This window comes from Aythya marila, assembly GCF_965140915.1.
Source record: "Aythya marila genome assembly, chromosome: 4".
Taxonomy (NCBI): Eukaryota; Metazoa; Chordata; class Aves; order Anseriformes; family Anatidae; genus Aythya; species Aythya marila.
Window position 1 is genome coordinate 32242364 of NC_139045.1, and position 19925 is coordinate 32262288.

The 19925-nt window shown below is 43.0% G+C and overlaps 1 protein-coding gene across 3 annotated transcripts in view; it reads left to right on the forward strand.

Annotated features, from left to right (window-relative positions):
* Positions 1 to 213: 213 nt before the first annotated feature.
* FBXW7 (F-box and WD repeat domain containing 7) overlaps positions 214 to 19925 on the forward strand; it is a 164950-nt gene continuing 145238 nt past the window's right edge. The window contains exon 1 of one of the 3 annotated variants that reach the window (XM_082758779.1): positions 214 to 477. The gene's annotated coding sequence lies outside the window, so the exon portion shown is untranslated. Of the gene's footprint in view, positions 478 to 11049; positions 11166 to 19925 lie in introns of those variants that run through there. The other 2 variants (XM_082758782.1, XM_082758777.1) reach the window with 2 other exon arrangements.

Below are 19925 nucleotides of genomic sequence, written 5' to 3' on the forward strand. Positions count from 1 at the left end.
TGGCGGGGTGGGCGTGGCCTGTTGCCTGGTTACGGCTGTCATCCGGGCGCGCCGGCGCGCCGCTCGCTCGCTCCCCCCCCCCCCCCACCTCCCCTCCCGCCCTCCCCGCCCAGCACCGGAGCGGCCCCGGGGCGCGCTCCCGCCGCCCCCTCCCGCCACCGCCGGCCCCGCCCCGCCCCGCGCCCCCCCCCCCCCCCATGCCGCAGAGCGGAGCGCCCAGCCCCGCCGCACGGCCGCCCCGCGCCGCCCCGCCGCGGCCCTAGCGGCGCCCCCCGCCCCCGTCCCGTGTCCTCGCCCCCCGTCCCCCGTCCCCGCCGCCCCGGGGGGCAGCGGCGGCTCCATGTGAGCGGCCGACCCGCGCCCAGCCGCAGCGGGGGCCCGGCCCCGGGGCGGGGGGCGGCCGGCGGAGGGGGCTCCGGGCACCGCCGGCATCGCCCCGCCGGCACACGGGGAGCCCGGCGCGGCCGGGACCGACAAGTGAGTAGCGGAGGGGGGCGGGGGGGCTCGGTGCGGTGGTGGAAATGCCCGGGCGTGGAGCGAGCGGGTCCCCGCGGCGCCTCCCCGCACGTAGCGCCCCGGGGCGGGGAGGGGGCGCGGGGCTGAGCCCGCCGCTGGGGAGCCTCGTGGGGGGAGAGGAGCAGCTGCGGTGCCTCTGCGGGGTGGTTCGGGGGAGCGCCCCAACTGGGAGCCCTGGGGGACAGCTGCTGTGGCGTGAGGACACCTTCAGAGCAATGTCCCGGCCCCTCTCTGCCCTCCCCGTCTGTGTCTCCTGCACCAGGTGGAGTTGGGATTAAGGAAAAATGTGAAAAGTAGCGGCAGTGTGTACTGTACGAGGGCTGCACGCTGCACCTGGGCGCCGCACGCTGGGTGCTGCGGGTCCGAGGGCAGGGGCAGCATTGCCTAGCCGTGCTCTGCGCCCTCACACTGAGCGAGGGGCAGCTGCTGGAGACGTGGGGACAGCACAGCAGCCAGCAGGGAATCCGGCAGGCAGGCAGGGCACCTGACCCTTTTAAATTTCTTTTTGGGGCCAAACGTGCTGACAGGTAAGAAGACTCAACTTTAGACCCCAGTAACTCCATATCTTTAGCTCCTTGTCGTCACTGCAGTCCGAAAGACAAAGCAGGGAGGGCTGAACTCCTCATTCGGATCAGGTTTTGGTTTTCTTGCTCCAGGAGCTAGAGGTCGGGACAGGAGCTTGCCCTCCCTTCAGGCCGCAGAGTTGAAGGGATGGTCGGTCAGCCTTCTGCTGTGTGCAGTATCTGCGGGAGCTGAAAGGCACGGCGTTGTTGTGTTCTTTTCTGATACAGTGATTACATTTGCTTTTGTGTCACTTCCTGGTTTCAGACTTAAATTTGCCCTTTCCCACTCCATCGTCATCCTGTTATTAGCGGCAGCCGCGCTCTCTCTGTTGATGGCACTTGAGCGTTCCTCTTGCTGTTCCGGGTGGATAAATATTTCAAGAAAATATATCATCTTATGTTATGATTTTTTTCAGTCTTAAGTTTATTTTTCCTGTTAGAGCTTAGATCTACTCCACGTAGTTCCTTTGTTCGAGCTGAGTAACCTTTTACTGCTGCAATAGCATCTATCCGGTAGCAAAAGCATTGGTGTTTCAGAGAGCATGCGAGCCTCATTTGTGTTGGTTATTAGAGAAACTTGCCAGCTTAGGAAGAGAAATCATTTGTATCTTCAGCCTGACAAACTAACTTTACTTCCTCCCATTATGTGCACACGCAGTACTTTGCACAAGTGCTGTTAATTACTTGAGCGGCGTTTCTCCTCTCTGGATTAGGAGAGGAGGGTGCGATGTTTTAGGCCTGGCCGTGTTATTGAACAGAGGGGAATGCTCTTCTGGCTCTTTAAAGTAAACTAAGTGAAGTGTCTTTTAGTCAGCATTAGTCAGTCCTTTAGTCAGTTCTAAATTCAGGCTGTAGCTAACAAATGTGTTTAATCTTTTGGCTCTTTCTCTTAAGAATGTGTGCTTGTTAACTGAGTTTACCTACGTTACGTTTGAAATAAAAGTGCCATTAAGGCAGAATCTGCAGAGCTTCCTCTGACAGAGCCTGTGTATATCAGGTAATTCTTGACAGAGATAATGAGGATTGCTTGTAATCGCTCCTGTAAATGCTCCTCCGTGACAGAAAGTATTGTTATAGCTCAGTGAGTTTGTGGAAGGCGATGGATGGCTCTGTACCGAAATGTGCCCCCAGTCACGGATGGACCAGGCCTGTTCACCAGCATTGCTTCCACCGGCTCCTGTGGCAGCAAAGGCTTCAGATGCTGGCCTGAAAAAGACGTGAACTGCATAATCCTGGAGGCTCCCTCATTGCTAAGAAGATTCTTGGCCTGGCCGTTGGGTGCTGCGGCCACCTCTGTTATGGAGGCTGACCTGGCTTAAGCCAGAGCCCCGCTGAGCCCGATCACCCACATCTTGTGGTGGCTCCAGCCACTGATGTGCGGCTGTAAGCAGCTCTGTGCGCTTTGGGCTCTTCCCCAAAGCAACCTTCCCAACATATCACCCCATGGCTGTGGCCCACATTGCTCCTGTGTGTCTAGTGGCCCTCAGCAGCCTCCTCGCCTGCATTTGGGGGCTTGGAGGCAAGGGTGGATGGGTATCTGCTTTGGTCGCTTAGAGTGAATGTAGCGGTTGTCAGCTGGGACGGATGCCCTGTACCTTTTTTTTTTTTTTTTATGAGAGAGAATGAAAACTTGAACCTGTCACAGCTTCATATTCAATAGAAGATGAAACGTGGCTCTCAGGCTTTACCTTTGTTTAGGCTATGGGTGAAATAAACGAGTCTTTTCTTAGCTCCACGCTCTGGTCAGCAGGAATCAGTAACTAACTCTAATGGCTCCATTAGGCACTTGAACTTTAAGCTACGGGTTTGATCATTGTCATTGTTATTCTTCCTTTGAGAACTTTGAGACGCTTTTTGGCTTTAATGAATGCAAGAGGCATCGCAGCTCAGTCGTGAGGGAACACTTCGTGAGAAGGAAGGGGAAACAGGAGTGATTTGTCCGCGGCGTTGTGAATCCTGCCTTGTTCTTACCACCAGTGGTTCTGATCAGCCACTCCAACATTTATCTTGTATTGATGCATGCATTACAGCTAAGCACTTTCTAATATATTCTTGCTGTTTTTGTCAATGTTGTGGATATGGTTTGTGTCAGTAAGCACTTTGACTTGCAGCCCATATCCCTGAAGTTTATGCTCTCTAAAGAGCCTAATAAAGCTCTTTTCAGAGCTTGACCAAAATGTTTCAGATTTGGAAGCATAACGCGTGCATATTGTAACTTACGTTACAAGGATACATACTTCAAAAATGAGGAATATCAGGATGAAAAGAAATTGCTGAGTTGAACCTTATTCACTGTGAAAACTTGTGCACTGTGACAAAAGGTACATGAAAGTTGATGACATGTCTTCAAGACTGCTCATCTTTGCAAAACAGACAGGTCTCGATTATGCAGAAGCTCTTCAATACTTCGTTTTCTCAGTATTCTCTGAAACAATTACATTCATTTTCACAAGGGGGAAACAATGTATTTTTCCATAACATCATGTTTTAAGAAACCAGCAGGTATCTTTTCCCGTTACTTACTGGACAGTTCGAGATGTTACCATCAGCTAGAGAATACAGCACCTGCAGCTTGGCTGGTAAGAGGAGACGTGAAATACTCCTTGTTGTTCAAGACCAGCTTGTTTAGCTCAGATCATCTTTGTGTCTTGAGCTGAGATGGATAGCTTTGCACTGAAGGATGAGGAGTCTTCATGCGTGCTGTTTTGCTAGCAAAACACTGACAAGATGACTTCAGGAAGTGTATGCTCGCAAACAGCTGCAAGAGCAAGATTTGCTCTCTTCCCTGCCCCAAATCCCTCCAAGATGATGACTGGTGGCCATTGCAGTCTGAACCAGGGTGCGAGAGCTGCCTAGCCAGAGTGGGAGCTGAGAGCGGTGAGCCTCCTCAGGGCACCCAGAAAGGGTACCGTGGAGCTGTGGGGAAGGAGGAGTTGTGGTTGCTTCCCCTATACTCTTCTAAATCTCCATTGATGAATCTTGCACTCCTACGTGGCCATCCCAGGCACTTGATTCATTCTTTCTCATCCCTGGCTCCTGCTTTTATGTGTGGATCCTCTTTGAAAATTAGAAATATATGCTCATTCTAGGATAATGGTTGTGCTTGTTACTAGATTCCCCTTCCCAGATCCCCAGCCTTTAGGTCTGATGTTGATGCCTCTCTCTGAAGGTAGAAGAGGAAACGTTGCTCTGGAGAGGTGGGGGGAGATCTTCAAGCCATTCAAGTTGAGACATCCCTTGTGTGCCCCCTTGGTTGGGGCTATCAAGGAGATAAAGGGAGGTGTTGGAGAACCGAGTGCACGAGGAGTACTGAGAGCCCATTTTAATTGGAACAAAATATTTGTGAATGCAGCATTAAGGTTACCTACCTGTGGTTTTGTGCTGTAGGTTGTAGCAATTACTTTGAACTCCTGAAGGACAGGAACGGCAAACCCAGGGAGTGTGGTGTTGACAGTCTCTGCTCGATGCTGCCCACTTAGACTGGCATAACGTCCTTAATGCACACGTGGGCTCGGTGTGCTCACAGATAGTGGTGAATATTTCTGGAGCACACGTTCTGCAGGAAAAGGTTTTCCACCTTTTCTTTAAGGTGGAGCTTTACGTTTAGATCTGCCGTAGCATACGGGATCTGCTTATGCTTGTGGGGAGTCTGCCTCATTATAAACCTCAGTTGAAAGGATATTTTTCTCTTTGTGTAAAATACACGATATGCTTTATGAGATTGAATGTGTATCCTTGTGTATCTGCAGGAATGAAAGCAGTTGCAATGTTTTCAGAAGTGAACAGGCTACTTCAGGACAAGCTACTTGTCTCACTGAATGAGTGATAAGCCCAAAACACCACAAGCCGAAGCCAATGGGGAAGAAAAGGTTTCAAGCTTTTTCCAGCTTCCCTTTTTAGGAAAGTAAGCTGCTCAGTGTGTTCCCTGGCGAGTGCAAGCCTTTCAGCATTGTGGCATAGTTCATGCTTGAGAAGTCTCTCACTAGCTATTCCAGGAGCTGCAAAATCTGGCGTTTCTATGCTAGACCTGACAATAGCGGATACACGCTTTTGTTGACTTCTCCATCACCTAGTAAAGCTGTTTTTTAAAAGATTTTTTTTCTTCAGTGTTCAAGATCATAACTGCTTAATAGTGATAACAAAAGCTACAGCTTTGGATTCAGGTCTCTCTGGAAAATATTTTACTCATCTTTTGTGGCCAGTGTGGTCTCACATAGCTTGGCACAGTTCTGAATCTCCGTGGAAGATCTGATGCCTACGTCTTTGCTTTAGCAAATGCTGCGTCTCTGCTAAGCAGTGTTGCGTGGCCCAAGCTAGGTCAGATAGTAAACGTGCAGTTTGCCAGGTGTTGCTGCTCCACTCGCTGTTTATGTTTAGTTTTAATTCATGCAGAGGTGCTCAAAGCAAAAGATCTTTTGGGTTTCCACGCAATAGAGATGGCCCTGAAACAGATCCTGGAGATACCCTTGTGTAAGTAGCTTGGAACATCTGTTCCTGATTTTTTTCTTTTTTCTTTTGCCATGGCCATTTCTTCTGTTGTTGCAAGAGCTGATGAGTGTGTTCAGATCCGTGCTGTTTCTGTGAGTGGGTGGATCACTGAAATGACAGCAAACTTCTTTCTTTATTGCAGAATGTGATAGTAACAGTTCTTAGACATCTTGAGGGCATCTCCAAGTCATCCTAAGGTAAAAGTCACTGCATTTAAAACATCGCAGCAACAGAACACGGTCTTTGGTGGCCCCTCAGTAATTCTGACTGTGCTTTGACACTACGCCCTACAGGAAAGCGACAGTACGTGTGAAGTAGGTCCTGCTGAGAGTGTTTTGTGTGGGCTCTGTAACAGGCAGGTGTCTGAACTCTTCATTTTCAAACCTGGAACACAGAAGTGTGTTTGCATTAACCACACTGATCACCTCCATAGTGACAGTTTCTTAGCTTGTTTGGGTGTTTAACTTAGTCTTCCATACCCGAGAGCACTAAAACTGGGGTGGTTTCTAGAGAGGGCTTGCTGTAGCAAAACAACTGTAACATTCACAGTTGTGTTTGTATTCAGGACATTGTGTTTCTTTCTTCCTTTTTTTTTTTTTTTTTTTTTTTTTTTTGGTGTTGAATTCCTAGCTTTATAGCTTATTGCCATGGTAAATCTTGCAAATTGTTTTGTTTCTTGTCCTCTGAATACTGTTATGCCTGACTATTCTGAAACCAAGTAATTCCTGATACGCAGTAGAAAAGAAGTGGGCTGATCTTGAAATAACACAGGAGGGTCAAACTTCAGCTGGAGCCCTCCTGATGTTTGGTTGTGCCTTGCAGGAGCGTGAGATAATGCTCGGCATGACTCAGGAGCATGGGCAGGATCTTCTGTTCGGGGGGTCGGGGCGGGTGGTGCCCCGTGTTTCGGGGTGGATGTGCGGCTCTCTAGGTAGGGGAGCTGCATGCTGCGGTTGCTGGCTGGCTGTGTAGGAGGTAGGTACAGTCATCCAGCTCAGCTCGCGTGTTGTTTACACGGGCTGTGGGAACCTTTCACAAGGGTGCTGGGAATGACTGGTAGAACAAAAGCTTGTTTGGTGGCACAAAAGAAATGTTAACTTCTGGGTCCCTCTCACTCCTGTTGTTTGTTTACACTGCAGTGCGGTGGGAACAAAATTAATTGTGTAGGTTAGGCGCAACCTAGTGAAGACTAAAACAGAAAAAAAAATGAAATTGGAACAATTTACCCTTCATAATACCTTTCTCAACTGTGGGAAGATTGAGAACTCCAGAGGTGTTACTCACTTGGCCTTTACAGGGGTTGTCCTTTTGTGCTGCATTTGACCTGTTCAGTTGCTGCTGAAGGGGATGGTCCCAAAGGGTTTCTCTCACCCCTTGCCATCTTGCTGTGCTAGTCTTTGGTTTAATCTGAATTTTTGGTAATTAAATTCAGGGCACTAAAATGGTAGAAAGCTGACAGCTCAAGATGAAGTGAGAAGGGAACTAAAAACGGAGTCAGCTCGGTGTCACACCGATGAGCGAGAGCTGGCATGGGATGCGGTGAGTGTGTGTGGCTGGTGGGGGACCCTTTGGGCAGTGGCTATCCTAAATCTGTTCAGTTGTGCCCCAAAACCTCACAATTGTGGTTTGATCTATTGAAGTTGGTGTGGGGCCTGTGCTACAGCCGAAAGGGCCGATCTTGCTGCCCCCTGCCCCTTTCTGGCTGTTGAGGCGGTCCTGTGCACTTCTCAAATACTGGTGGTTGTGAGCCAAGATGAGTGCTTCTAGCTTTTCTGTAAGGGAAGAGTGGGTTTGCCCCTCTTTAGCAGAAAGTCAAACAAAAATATCTATAAATGCTTACAATCTGTATACTAAACAGCGTAAGTATTGTCATATGTTTCATGCTGTATGCGCGTGACAAAAACCCCACCTTCAGCTACTACTCCAACTCAACCTAGAAAAATGAGCGTGCACTGGATCTTCAAAGGGTTTTCCCTGCAGTTCTCTTCATATCACAATCACAGCATTGCCAACCTGGACAAACTAATCCTTTTATTCAGTAAGATGACACTTGACACAGCGATCAAAGCTACAGCGAGTAGGAATATTAGTATTCAAATCTGTAAAACACAAGGGAAACAAATAGCACTACGAGCAGCAGAGCTAATAAAATGCTGTTTCCTATGGATTTGTATCCTGTCTGCTGCTGTAGCCCTGCACTGCAGTAACAGCTCTCACTGCTGTCCTGATGCCTTCTGTGCCCTTCCCCATCACGGATTTGTTGGTCTCGCAGCCGAGCACTGCCCTGCTCCACGTGTGACCTGCTCTTTGTGCAGCTTGCTAGCTGGGCTGGAGGCAGCGTGTGCTGTGAGCAGAGCACAGCTACTGTGCCTGCTGCCAAAGAGGGGAAAAAGTCACATTCAAGAATTCTGCTGATGGTAGAGTTAACTTCTCTGCTGCTCTCACCATCCTGTAGTTGCCACCTCCAGAAAAGGGTCGGGATCTCATTATGGAATTTATTGATCTTTTTTGTCTTTCAATCCTTTCTCTTCCGGACCGCTTTTTGAAAGGGTGTTGGAGTGCCATCAAATAGTTTTCATGTGTAAAACTGTGGTTAGTTTGTTGTTCTTCAAGATCAGTCTTAAAATTGTTATTAAAGATTATTATGCTGCTTACTAAAATGTAATCCTTTTAAAAATCCCATAGGATTTTCTTTTTTTTTTTTTTTCAATTGAACAAAATCTTGGGGTCTAACCAATTGTTTTATGCCTTGTATTAATCAGGATTTTACGGCGTTATTTTATATGTGAGGCTTTAACCCTGTAACTTAAGTTTTTGTTACAAAACTCGAGGTGTAGCTCCCACATTCTGAATTTCTTTCTCTGTACCCTTTCCTGTGTGTTATTTTGTTGCATCTCTAATGTTAACGCACCTGATTTTTTTTCATGTGTTTTGGCATGGGATTTAAGATGTCTTTGGTCAACTTTCACCTTTTTTTTAAAAACTGCTTTAGTTTAATTAGCATTTCAAACTGTTTTTGACATTGTGCTGTTATGTTAGGAAGTTTCTCCTTGAAATGCGGTATTCAGCCACATCCTGGCATTTAACTGAGCATCATTCTTTAGTGGGCTGCCCAGAGCAAACCTGTTGTTTCCCTGAGTTTGTTGCTGAAATCCAGAAAGTCAGGGAGTAGTATATGCGCCTAAAAGCACAGACAAAGCAGTGCATGTCGTTGTCTGTCATGTATCATCACTCTTTTAGCTTGGTCACATTATCCAAGATCCTTACAGTTCCTTCTCTTAACCTCAATAATTTTGGCATGAGTCAGTTTTGTCACTTCACCACTTGTTAGTTGCTGGATCACTAGTGAATATGTGAAGGAGTTTTAATACAGAATGCGGGCCTTCTGCTATTAACCCTTTTCTGTAAAGTAGTCGGTCATTTATTGCTTTTCCTTTTGATGCTTTTTTTTTTTTTTTGCTGCTGTCTAAACAAAAACAGTATTTTTCCCCCAACACCAAGATTAATCTTACTGATTAAAAAAAAAAAAAAAAAAAAGCTTCCTGAACAGAAACTATGTTGTGTATGTTCTCCGATACCCACCTGCATAGGTTTAAAAATAATTTTCTTTAAGCAATTTTTTCAGCTAGCTTGCTGATAGATGAAAGGTTTGTTTGTCTAACTCTCTACATCGTATTTACTGGCTCTTTTAAATGTAGAAAGAACTTTTTTTTTTTTTTTTTTGAACACTAGAATACTGGATGTTTTTAGGAAGTTGATATAATCTTTAATATTTGTAGGTTACTTTTTCTCACTCCTCTCACATAACCCAGTTCTGATTTTTGCTCATAAAATGGCAAAATGCCCAGTGTAGCGGATTTCCTCTGAACAAGGTGTTAATGGGAAGGTGGTTAGCTCTCTTCCACTCGCCTAAATCGTGCAATTGAGTGTTGAAACATGTCTGCTCAGGTAGATGTTGAACTTGGGGTCTAGGAGGCCTTGGCTTCAGCTGACAGAGAGCCTGCAAGCTGTGTTGCAGTGGAGAGGGAGCAAGCAGGAGCAGAGAAGGGCTCTCCAGGTAATGGACAGGTGTGTCATGTGCCTTTCCATCTATTGCTTGTATCTGTCTTTCAGGCAGGGATAAAAACAACCCACCAACTACCACAAACCCAACCTGGAGTTATTCCTGTAGCTTTTCTCAGGAGAAAAATGCCAGCCAGGACTGCTGGGTAGCAGGTCACTGTGCCGCCTATTGCGAGCTTGCACAAAGTTGTGAAACTGCTTTAGCTATTGTGGTGGAGAATAAAAATATTTCATTAGAGGTGTCGTGAACTTTTAATATTTTTGAATGAAAGGTCAAATTCAGTAAAATGTCTTGATTTAATGTATTTTATCAAGCTTGTCAGGTTTGGGGGGAGAGAAATCCAAACATTAAAATACTTGGTTCCATATTTTAACTGAAATGATCTATTTTAAAACATATTTATTAAATAGCTTTAAAACAAAAATTGCCATACTAGATCACACCAAAGTTCTTTCTTTCCCCATGTCTGATGCCAGTCATAAAAGTGAAAATGGTATATAGGAACTCTGCAGTTCCCAGATTTGTCACACAGCCCATCCCAAAAACATCCCTAAGTGGATGCATAGGGAAAATTGATAACGAGATAAATGGTTGACACTTCTCCATACAGAGCTGCAGGCGGTTTGGGGAACCTCTGAGCCAGAGATTGTTTCTGTTTCTTCAGAAACTGGTGAACAATTTCTCTTCTTTGAACTTCTCCAGTATTTCCTTGAATCCATGTAAAATTTTCATCTTTTCATCATGCTAGGGCATGAAGAACTGCTCTTCCTTTGAATGTATCTGTCTAGTTCCTGTATTACATGTATATATTTCTGTCTATATTATATGTCTATATTGCTGTCTAGTGTCTGTGTTGGAAGGAGCAGTGACAGTCAATTACTATCGTTTGCTCTTCTTGTCACTTGCCTTTGTCATAGTCCCTTGAAGTTGGTCTCTTTGGTCTGGAAGAGACCGTTCTTCAGGTGCTAATTCTTCTATATTCAAGTCATTTTTGATAAAATAGTGCACATCCATAAAAGACAGATATTTCTACATTAACTGCTTGATTTTTTCATTGAAAAGGGGAAGTGCTATTGGGGACCACTGCTTACTAGCATTTCAAGGCTGAAGTCAATCCTAGGGATGGCAGGCTGAGCTGAAGCATAGGCTGTGGGGGGATGTTTACTGAAGAACTGCTTGACCCTGTGGAAATGAAGGGTATTCAAGTAAGGAGGAGGAATTTTCGTCTGTGTCTTCAGGAAGTGGCAATTCCTGTATAGCTGTTCCTGTGTTAAGAACATCAGCACAGAAACTCTCAAGATTGTGTCTTGATGATATAGATTATTAAAAATAATAATTAAAACAAAACAGGATCTTTCTGAAATAATAAATAGCTCATTTCCTATGTTAGCATTTCAACTGTTGCAAGCAGGCAAAGTAAACAAAAATTCAGCCCTTGTAATTGAAGCTGCCTCTTGCTCAGCACTGTTGATAGTGCCTTGTCAACTTGCATTTATTGATTGTGGCTCTGGAAAGGAGTACCCTTGTGAAGAAAGGTAAGTTTAATGCTTGGTGGTTTTCTGCAAACCTCTAAAGTCTTTATTTTTCTGGGTGTCAGTTTTTCAAGATTTGAAATAATCTTACTTTTTTTTTTTTTGTCACAATTGCTATCACAATTTGAAGACACTTATGATGCGTTTTAACTCTGGTTAAATTGCTTTTATCACGACTGATAGGTTATAGTATCAATTTTTATTAAACACATGGTAAGGATAGATTAATTAAATTCAGTCCTGATCCTTCAGTCATTGACCTATAGACTTAAAATCGGTCGTAAGTCTAGCTGTGGGAGGCTGAGTGTGTGCATAAATGTTTGCTGTATCGATAGCTACAAATGTTTGTTGAACTTCTTAGTGACATAATTCTGTTGCCTCAGAACAAAAATGATTGTCAGTTTTTCATTGTTAATAAAAAAGTACCGGGAGCTTTTTATTAGTCTAAGCTTGCATTTATTTATTTGGAGGAGCACAAATTTGATTTCTGAAGAGCAGGATTTTCAAGTACTCTTAGGTCACTTAAGAGCACAAATTCCATTGACTTCCTACTGTTGGGGGACTGGAACTGAAATGAAACAGGGGATTAATTTTGAAACTTAAGCAAACCAAAAAGTGCAGTTGATCACAAATACCAGGCAGCGTATTGTGTTGTGGAGGAAGCCTCATTTTTGTGTGAATCTTTTGAAGCTTAAATGAACATCTGACCGGAAAATTCTCTTGAAAGACTTGGTCAGGGGCAATTAGCAAAACGAGGATTGATAACTTAATTAGGAAAACATTATAATTATTTTTAATAACTTAGAGAAGTCATGTTTGTTTACTTGTCAGGACAATATACGATAACCCTTGTGCAACTCTTTCTAGAGTCTGCCTTTGCAGTAGTTACTGTGCTGCTGTTTTCTTTGCTGATACTCCATAGTGGTGCAATAGCACTCAAAAGACTCCTAAGTTTTTCACTTAAAGCTCTTCTTGGACTTTGAAGATGGCTGAAATTTTACAATTAAGTAAAATTACCTGTCCAGTTTTGCAAAGAAAGGTAATGGTAGTTTGTTTGCTTCTTGACTACTCATTGATTAATGTTTTGTTTGGCAGTAGCTAGGAGGGCTGCAAAACTTGTTGTTTCGCTCTTGTTCCAGCTATCAGTTGTCTTTGTGCCTTATCAGGCTGCTTGACGACTGTTTAATTGAAAAGTTTTACAGGCTATTGAAGTGTTATTGTTAGAATAAGCACTTAATTCCAGAAGGAGGGTATAATCTCATGGCTTGCTATGGAGACTCACAGTGTAGGGGGAGGGATGCTATCGCTGTTCTAGATATCAGTCGTTTGTTTTATAAATACAGACTATTTTTTTTTTTTTTCTGAATAGCAGAGGACAGAACCTTGGTGAATTGTAAGTATCTCTGTGTGGACAAATATTTTACTGTCATTCTGTTACAAGAACTTTAGCTGAGAATTCAAATGCTACATTCAGGGAAACAATTGGGAATCTTGTCCCTGAGAAATTGCAGCAGCAAGGGTGAAACTGAAGGGTGAAATTTTCACTTGGATAGACCTGTGTACTAAAACTGGTAGTTTAGCGTTATGCCTGACAAAAAGAAGTAGGTGAGAAATGATGGTAGAAGAATGACTTGAATTTGCTTCTACACTGACTTGCCACTAGGACAGTGGGGATTGTGTTGTTTTCTATATGAGTAATATGGTGTATATAGGGACTTTTTCCCATGCCATATCTTGTTTTGCTTTATTATCTGCATTATTGTTCTATACTGCTGCAATACTTGCATTTCACTGCTGGTAAAATGTGTTTCACTGATACTAAATATAGTGGTTTTGAAGAATTATCTGTCCTGCTTTTTGCTTAGCTGATGGTGACTAGATGGAAAGTTGCTTTTTTGGCCCAGGCTCTGATTAGAGAACAATGGAGCTGACTTGTTAATGAAGCAAGTTTAGAAATTGTGAGTAATGGGGGACGCTTCACTTTCATTCTCTCAAGGATTGCTGATATTGTGCTGCTGAGTTTATTAGGGCAAAACACTGATCTTGCTTGGAAAGTTTGTTGCCATAGTCATGCTACAGCTGGCTCTGGAGAACAGTAAAAATCTCTGAGCACCAGGGAAGAAAGTTCAAACTTGGCTTCGGTTTAATTGAAAGCGAGGAGCACAAGTGTTTGCAGCATTTTGGTCTTTGCTCGCTGCAGCTTTTCCCATGTCTGCTGTTCGTGAAATCCAAATAAATCCTCGGATCCCAAACTGAGCGCATCCCTTGTCTGATTCTTCTTTCACTCCAGAATTACTGCACTCTTGTTGACTTAGAGTAGGTTGTCAGTATTAGCAGGCAGCTTTAAATAAATCATTAATATGAGAAATTTGGAGGTTTTGGTGTTGTACATTGACCAAGAACCCTAAACTTGTTTGTTTGTGAAAAGGCATGAAACTTTGCACTGCAATTCCTGTCTTTTCAAAAGTTAGCGCTGAGGGGTTTTTTATCAGCAGCTCGAGGAAGTGGAGAAGTTAACAGATTTTAGAATTTCTGAGTTCGTGATTTTTTTTTTCTTTTTATAAGAAAAAGCATAGTTAAATGCATTCTATGAGGTTTCTGATGTTTCATAGACTAACAAAAGGTTGCTTTATTAGTAGCTTTAATGAACAAATCGCTTTATTGGCTTAGACATACTGGTTGCTTTGTCGGTCCTAACAGCTATGGGTTCTTGTTTCAATTCACCATTGTGCTGGAGTAGAGAAGTGATAGCCATTGACCTTCTGTTAAAGCACAATAAAAAGTTTTTTGTGAAGAAGGAAAGTGTGCAGGGAAAAATAAGAAAGCAGTTCTCTGACTTCAGTTGAGCAACGTAAAAACCAAGAGACAGTGTACCCCTCCTGTGCTTTTTCTTGCTAGGTGGCTCAGTACAGTGAGCCACCTGAAACAAGAAAACATGAGACCGATTTTCTGAAGACTGCTTTTCTTGGAACCTGTGTGTAAAGTAGGAAGGTACTTGTATTGTAGCTGTAAGGAAGCATATGGAGTAGATATTTGCTTAGTCCAGAATAGAATGTGTGTTGACTTTGAAAAAACCTTTCTTTTTAAATATTGATTGCCTGGTTTGTTTCAATAAGTAGTTAACACGCATGACTTAACCATAGCCTTTGATTGAATTAAGTGACCATACTTTATTTCTTGAATTATTTTCTAAGAATTTGGTTAAATGAGCAAATAGTATTTTTCCTGGCTGCATGGATGAGACAAAGATGAGATTTGTTAGGTTCTTAGAGCTTGTGTTAAAGGCAATTATTTCTTGAAGTTGATGTCTGTGTACTGAAAGGCTGCTAAATCAGGTGGGATGACATTAAGAATGAGCTCGGGGACTACAAAGCTATCAGATTGCTTTAGAAACATTTTACTTGTAAAACATGATCATCTTTCTGTATCTTGAACAATATTGTTCTCATTGAATCTGGGGATTCAGGTAGATTTGCCATATATATTTACATTATGTCACACGTGAAGTTAGAATGGTTAAAGCATTAGGAACTTTCCTAATAAATGCAACTTTACAAGGGTTGTTTATTGCTCTCTGCAATACATATATTTCTTTGGGGTGGGAAAGTACAGTGCAGATGAGAGATGCTGTAACCGAGTGGTTTCTGGCATGCAGGTTTGCTCTGGGGCACTTGCTGTTTGGGAGCAGCTGCTGGGATGCATTTTATGGTATCGTTCTGCTTTGAGTTTTGTTGTAGGGATCCTGTTGTATGGTTGGTGGTTATGACCTGTCCGTAGTGGTGTCCCTGTTTGTATTACAATACACAGGTTGAATTACTGTTTTTCTTACAGAGCAGTTTCATGTCCTAATCCATTCTTAATTCATCAGGGAAGGAAGTTTTCCCTAAGGCCATTTCTTTGAGAAAGAATGTGTCAAGCAGTGAAGTTGTCCTTGTGTAAATGTATCTAGATGTCATTTTTGAGGCAGTTTGTTCCCAGTGAGCTTGTTATTGAAGTTAGGAAGGAGACTGAGGAAGAAGCACAGTGAGTGTGTTCAGCCTGTGCACCACTGACTGCTTGGAGAGGAGCTGGCTTGCCATGCTCTGGTTAGCTTGGTGCTGTTTAGAGGAAGTAACTTCTGGCTGTGTGTTTTCTGCTGAATCTTGTAGTGTGAAAAGGTTATTAATGTAAAACTTGCATGTTTTTGCAGGAAGGTAACGTTAAGCAGGAAAAAACACTTTGCTTCTGCTTTCCATGAGGAAAACAAGTGGATTTTTTCACTGTTACTAGCATGTAGTGCCTCCTTTCCTAAGTATTTTGTTTACTGCCTTCTTCAGTTTTCGTCTTTGCTGTTGTTCTGCATGCAGAAAAGGAGGTTTGTTTTGCTCTCTAGTGCGTTTCGTGTATTCTTTTCTCAGTGCAATCTCCCTATCTCCTGGTTGCATCTCTTTTCTCTTTGCCTCTGCTTACCCAGCTCTGCCCTCCCACACTTGTTTTACATTTTAATGTTTCAGTAGTTTTATGTATTTTCAAAACACTTGTGTTTTCTCTGTGATCCTAAAAATTCACTTTAGTGAGCCCTGATTTTTGAAGGAGCTACCTCTTCAGAGGCTGTGTTAGCACCTCCATCTGGCAGATACTCACTGATGGTCCTCGGCAGCTCGGCTTGCCACTGGATCTCTACCTCAGCTCCCCCCAATGTACACAGTTGAAAGGTTACATGGCCAAAGAATTGTTTAGAATAAATTAAGGTATATGAGTTTTTTCTTACTATAATGGGTACTAGAAGAATTCTGTAGAATTAGTCAACTCCAAATTGAGTTTGGAGGCTGCAGTTGGCTAAACATGATTCATATTCATCAGTTCTTAAATGTCCAAGTATCATTGTGAGTAATGGAATGGAAGAGGTTGTGTGGCTTTGAATAATGCCTTTTAATCCTTCCTCCTACTGCATGGAAGCTTGTTTTTGAATAGGTTGCTGTCGGGAACTGGTTTTGAGGTTGTGTTGATCTTATGATGCCTGTGGACAATTTGTAACTTGAGTATGTGATTGCAACTGATGCTAGCTGTGTATGTCAAAGCAAAGTGGTACTTCTGATGCAGTTTTCACTGGAAAGATAGTTTAAGTAGAAATAAAGAAACAAACCCTATTTGCAGAGTTTTGGCTGTACAGAACTTTACTGCAGTTAGCTTAATAATTATATATTTCTTCATTGGCATCAACCTGCTAAACACCCATCTCAAATGACAAACGGCAGCCTGGAAACTACACATATTGAAGAAAGAAGACAACTAACACATGTAGGTGGCTGCTGGTTTTAAAACAACATACAATAAAACGTGTGCGGTTTGGCCCTTAGCTACTAGACCGTGTGCAAGAAGGGGTGGGAGCGCAGTTGTTATTCATCTTGCGCAACAGAAAGACCTATAGCTGCAACGACTGCTCCTTTGGAGGAATAAGCTGACGTCTTTGAATGTTATGTAAAAACTTGCTGTGAGAGAAGTCCCTGTAATCATTCTACCTTGGAATTTATACGGAAAATGATTAAGTATTAGCAGCCATACTGGAAAATGTATGTTGAAGAAACTTAGCTCTGACTCTCTCCCCTAGCTTTTTAATAATCATCTACTTTCAAGTTCATTATCAGAGCCAAAATTTTTGCAGGCAACCTTGCATCAAGTAGTAGTGGGCCCTGCAGAGCAACAGATGCAAAGCTTGCCAGTGAATCTTCACCATCCTGTGGTAAATATTTACTCTCCTCCCCACTAAAATCAACAAAATGTGTGGGTCTTACATATTCACACACCAGAATGTAATGTACTCGATACAGTGCACTTCTTGTGGAAGTAAAGGGAGGGGAAGCAAATAACTGCTAAGCACCAGACTGAATTCATGTCTACAAATGGGAAGAGACCTAATAACCCTGTTCTTGCAGGCAAGCAGTGCATCAAGATGAACTAACTGCATAGTCAGTTTAACCAAGGTCAGCCTAAAGAAGCCTTCAGAAGACACATTTGAGAAGTCATATTTATTTAAAATACAGAGTTCTGCTGTCATGGGCTCAGGAGTGTTTTTGTGACATGTCATGTACTCTTCCACTCCTCTAACTCCTGGTACATTTCAGGTAAATATTAATTGCTTTCTTTGCCCTCCTTTAACAAGAAAGGCATTTCAGTTTTTCCCATTTTCCTTAAAAAAAAATCCCTTAACTCTGTCGGTTATCAACTACCTCATTCTCATTAGCATAGCCCAGATGCAAACAGAGCGTATGTTCTCATCTTGAAGTTAGTTCTGAAGGTTGTTTTTCACTTCTTGAGTTCGGGAGGTTTTCTATGCTTGATTGCTTGAGCTATTATCAATTTGACTACTGAAGTTTATTTTTTTTTTCTTCATAGTGTTTTGAATACTGTTCTCCTGACTGAGGTTTTTGCCTTAGAAAGCTCAATTTTATTTAATTTGAGAAGGATGTTAACCTGCCCTTGCAATGTTCGTGTTCCCTAGCTGAGAGTTTAGTTCTGTGTTAAATGAATCTCTGGCTCATTCAGTTTTCCTAGAGTTGTCCTCACTAATCACAAGTTATTTTTAACTCATGTAGCTGCCTTTTTTTTTCCTGTCAGTCCTTTGGGAGTGGAGATATGCACAGAGCAGTGCCATGATAGCTGGGAGAACTGGATTTTTTGTTCCTAGCTTCTGCCATTGACTTCTCTGAGCTTGTCTTACTTAAGAGCATATTGCCCCCTTTTTTTTTGGTGTGCATTATCTTCTGTAAAGTAGGAGTATGTAGCCACATCTGTAAAATACTTACAGGTCGTCGGGTAAATGCTGCTCTGAGTATTCACGTTTGTTGCAGGGTTTTGCAGCCCATGATGATAATTTAATAACAACATGGTTTTATTTCTCTGTGGAAAAGAAGCAACAGCACAAGTTCAGCACATGGGATTCAAATGGCAGTCTGTAACTTGTATAACGTTATGAAGGTAATGTGGCCAATAATACGTGTACAGCTATTCATTGTTTAGTGGGAGCTGTGACTTGAAGTAAGTTGCGGCTAGTTTTGCTGGACATGAGATGTTTTGATGAAAACGGTGGTTACATTAATTGCTTTAAAGTTTGTGGGAGTGTTTTAGCAGGTACCAAACTTTTGTCCTGTTTGCCTTGTTGAAAGCCCTCTTAGTGAAGAAACACAGTGTTTTCCTGTGAAGGACAGAGTATCTGAGGCAGACCCACAGCTCCAAGTGGAAAGCTACTCTGCTTAATGGTTCACAACTTACGTTTTTTCACTCTCATGGAAACGGCTTACTGCTATAGTTGCTGCATTAATCCATAATCCAATAAAGGGGATTTATTGGAGGGGTTGAAGGCAGAGAGAAGAAAAGGAATGTCTTTATAGTGCACTGTGAGCAATAGTTAGGGTAAAAATAAGATAGAGCCTTTGAGTTGCTCCATGTTTGCCTTTCTCCACGTGTTTCCTCGTGAAAGACTTGCACACTTAGTTTCACAGCAGCATTTTGAGGTGCAAATACATCCCTTCCCTTGCTCCTCAAGGGAAAGACCACATCAAGAACCCCAGCAGTCTCCCCTGTCCCTCCCAGGCTGTTCTTCCTAGCTGAACTAACAAGTTCAGCTGCCACAAGTACAGGGATAACCAGGGCACTACTTCAATCTATACAACTGGTCTGCATGCTGCATTAAATATCACATGCTAAATGAATGCTGACCCTTCAGCTTTGGTAAGAACAACGTCAGTTCCAGCATACAGCTCTACTGCACTATAGCTATCACTCCTCTAATAACACATGCAAATGTATAGCTTCAGGGCTCTTCTGAAATTACCCATTGTATGCGTATGTCTCATATTGAAGCTCCTGCTTAACTCGTATGTAGTAAAATGCTTGAATTAAAGCTGCTCCTGTCTGTAGAGAGCTCACACGAATGGCTTGTACCTGTAGCTGAAGGGATGGCAGACTCTGCATGTGGATTTTCATATCTTGAAAGCCAAAACTAGAAAGAGGAATGCATTGATACTTACTGACATTGATAAATATTTACTGAAAGCTCAGTGGCAGTCTGGTTCCTCCAAGGCTATGCTGACGTGCGTCACTACAAGTTTTCGTGCTGTTACGTTATTGCTAGAATTGCCCACTTTTTCCCTCAAAGTAAACTGAGACCTCGATGTAGCTGCTTCTGAGAGTGTTGGTGCTTCGTAGAAACCAAATGCAGGATCTTCAAACAGCGTTAGTTGTTGTTGCTGGGGCTTGAAAGGTACAATTACGTGACTCAATCTCTGGAAAGTGAGCTGTTTGGAATTTCTGAATCTAAATGTCAGGTACAGCACCTTTTATTCCTTTCTCTCTCTTCTGATGTGAAGGCTTTGCCTATAATTTGTAAGCAGCTTGCAAAGAGCTCTGAAGAAACTTTCTCCAAATGCTCAGCCTTTTGAGAAAAGATAATGTTAGTGCTTACCTTTCTTTTGAAGATGGGTTGACTTCTAAGAGCTGCTAAATGCCCTGTCTGGATCTTGTAAATCACTGTCTGTAGGAGACTATTCACCCTTGATTTGAAAATGTCGCTCATTTCCCATGTCTGAAATTAGTTTCAGAAAACAGACAAGATTGCATACTAATTTTTAAAGCTTGAAAATTTGTCGTGTGAGAATTACCATTTAATGAGCTCGTGTTTTACTCTGATTTCCAGTGTACAGTTTGGAGATGAATAATGATACTGTGCTCTTGAGGGCAGATATAGAAGTCTAGGAATAATTTGGCTCTCAGATACATACATAT